This window comes from Ailuropoda melanoleuca, chromosome X (assembly GCF_002007445.2).
Source record: "Ailuropoda melanoleuca isolate Jingjing chromosome X, ASM200744v2, whole genome shotgun sequence".
NCBI lineage: Eukaryota > Metazoa > Chordata > Mammalia > Carnivora > Ursidae > Ailuropoda > Ailuropoda melanoleuca.
In genome coordinates, this window is record NC_048238.1 from 101,271,451 (window position 1) to 101,275,009 (window position 3,559).

The following is a 3,559-nucleotide window of genomic DNA, read 5'->3' on the forward strand; positions in this document are numbered from 1 at the left end:
CATTCTCTGGCTGGAAATGACCCACGCGAGGCCCTGGCCCTCACTCTGTCTCTGGCCCGAATTCTCAGAACTGACATCTCTGACTCATTCCTTCCACACTGGTTTGCCTTTAGAGATGGACTGATCCTGCTGTTTGTTCCCTTTTGACTTAGTTTGGGGCTGTCCATCTCCCGATGGCAGTGACGCTTTAATCAGTGCATAAGTCAGGATTCTACCAGAGAAACAGAACCAATAGGAGATATAGATGTCATAGACATACATGTATATCTTCTCTCTACATAGGACATATCATATATATATTTTCTATATCTGTAGCTAGCTATCTACGAATTGGCTTCCGCAGAGAAACCCCAGTTTTGCTTTGAAGGCTTTACAACTGATTGCGTGAGGTCCACCCACTTTGTTGAAGATAATCTCCTTTACTTAAAATAAACTGATTGTTAATCATATCTACAAAATACCTGCACAGTAGCAGTTAGAGTAACGCTTGTTTAGATAGCTAGGTACTACAGCTTAGCCAAGTTGACACATAAAGCTAACTAAACATTACATTCAGTTTCTCCAAATTCCTCCAAGGTCCAGTGAGCACCTTGCTCCCCTTAGACTTGATCTGTCCCTTGGCTTTAATATACCATGCACCCAGCCTAGCTGCCTACAAGGAGAGGGCTCTGTATTAATGATATTGACAGACGGGTAGAGAGAAGCATGGGTTAGAGGGCCATTTAATTCTATTATCTCATTTTATAATCCCTCTGGAGTTCGAAGTAAGGCTTTATTTTTTTAAGATTTTATTTATTTAATTGACAGAGAGAAAGAGAACACAAGCAGGGGTTGTGGCAGGCAGAGGGAGAGGGAGAAGCGGGCTCCCCGTGGAGCAGGGAGCCTGATGTGGGGCTCCATCCCAGGACCCCGAGATTATGACCTGAGCTGAAGGCAGATACTTAACCAACTGAGCCACCCAGGCGCCCCAGAGGTAAGGCTTTAGCAAACAATTAGGCTTGAGATAAAGTAATGCTGTATAGGTGATATATAAAACAGCTCACTGCAGATAACAGTATGTTGGGAATCTTCTAGTCCAGTGATTTCTGAACCTGCCAATACATCCTAATCCTGTAGAGACCTTTAAAAATATAGATTTTCTGATACGCCCCCGGTCCCCAAGACCTACTAATTCCGTGTCTTTAGGGAGATACTGCATACATGCACTTGAAAAATATTTTTCCTGGTGATTCTGACGCTCCTGATGTGGTCTGGCCTCTTTGTGTGACTGACGATGAGACTCTTAAAATAATCTTTCAACTGATCGATGCAGCTTATCCATTCTGTCTTTCAAAGTGCTTCTCTTATTTCTAGGAAAGGGTTCCCTTTGGGGTGGATTCTCTGCCATTAATTATGCATTTTCCTTTCCTTCACTCTCTCCAGTTGGGCTACAACCTCCCACAAACAGTCTCGGCTACACACCTGACTCGGACCAGTCTGACCCCCAGAGAGGGTACTAGAAGGGCCTCTGTACCCATATGCAACACTGCTGGCTTCAGTACAATCTGGCTTTTGACCATAAATCTTAGCTATTTGAACTGAGCTCCTACCTGTTCTTTGTGCTACTGACTGAATGCCTTGCTTCACCACCATCAGGACTAGGGTTTTTGCCTTTTTCCTAAAAGTGCTTCTTCTGTAATGAAAGTCCTGCCCATGAACCAAAGTCCAGATGGCTGGACCTAAGCACTACTTTTTCTCTCTTCGCCTTGCTTCCTTCCTGTTTCCTTGCTTTTCTGCTTGTTCAGTCTCTGTCATCTGGCTCCCACCCTCTTTGTGCCACTCTCGCTCATATTTCTATGATCTTTGCACCTTGTGTCATATGGGAGGATAATACTAATTCATACCTGTGCCTCACTGAATTGCTATGAGTAGATTAAGCGTTATAGTCTGGAATTGTTTGGATATGTTCCCAGCTCTCCTGGCTGTTGGTGCTTTGCCAGACTGTGGCCGAGCCTACTGTAGTGCAATTGTCTGGAGTGTGATCTGTTCTGTGGCCAGAGTAGGGAGACCAGAGGCAAGACACCATGTGGCGTTTAGGAAAGGAGAGACCGCAGGATCTGGCCTAAGACTGAGACCGGAGATAGAAGAGAGGCAGTTTGATGAAATAAATCAATTAACACTAGTACAAAATGGAAGAGGATATCTGTTTTAACAGAAGAGTATCATATGAAAAGCTCTGGAAATTTGAGTTCAACACAGATATACTCACTTACGTACAATAGCACAGCTACTAAAAATAGTTTAAGCCATCCTAGGCTGCCTCGGTTGTCTTTATTCTTTACAACAACTTAATATGGGCACAAACATTAATGGGGATCAACACCCTTTTACAGATGAAGATACCGGTGTTCAGAGAGGTACAGTGACTTGCCCAAGGCTTGCAAGGTATCCTCAGGTACTCCTGTGGTTTCATTACCGTTTATAGGCCAATGACTTCCAGTTTACATCTCTAGTTTGCGTCTCTCCTGTGAAACTCTATCCAGCCTTTACAACGTCTCCAATAGAATCTCAGATTCAGTATTTCGGAGAGAGAGTTCTTGATTCATACTTTCCTCCCTCAAATCTGTTCCTCCTCCTGTCTCCCCATCAATGACCTGGTACCACCATTCACCCAGTTACTTATGTCCATAACTAAGAATCATCCTAGATTTCTTCTTTCCTTTACCTAGATTTTATTTTCCTTTATTATAGCACTAGCACTCGGTTGACTCTGCCTCCAGAATATGTCCTGAATTTGAACTCTTCACCACCCATTCTGCTTCTACCTGAATTGGGCCATCAGTATCCTTTGCCTGGATTTCCTCAAGGTGCTCTTCACAGATCTCCCTGCTTTGACAACTTGCCAAGATTAGTCTATTCTCAGCACAAGAGCCAAAATTATAATTTAAAAGCATAAATCCTATCATGCAGTTTCCCTGCTTAAGTCCCTGCAATAGCTTCCCATCGCAATTAGATACCTGAGTTTATCACCATTTCCAGTAGGGTGCTGTGTGAACTGACCCTTGTCTACCTTTCTGGCCTTATTTCCTTCCTTTTTCCATCTTTTTGTTCCTGGACATGTCTGGCACATTCATTCACAGGACTGCAGGGCCTTTGCATTAGCTCTTCTCTCAGCCCAGAAAATACTTCTGCATATAATTTCTTGCTTTACTCCTTGTCTTTCAGGTCTCACCTCAATGACACTCTCTCAGAGTGGCCTTTCCTGACCACCCAAGGATGCTCTGTCATGTGATTCTGTTTTATTTTCTTTGTACCACTCATCATGATCTTATGTTCTTTTTTTTAAAAAATATTTATTTATTATATTATGTTAGTCACCATACAGTACATCCCTGGTTTTTGATGTAAAGTTCGATGATTCATTAGTTGTATAACACCCAGTGCACCATGCAATACGTGCCCTCCTTACTACCCATCACCAGTTTATCCCATTCCCCCACCCCCTCCCCTCTGAAGCCCTCAGTTTGTTTCTCAGAGTCCATAGTCTCTCATGCTTCATTCCCCCTTCTGATTACCCCCC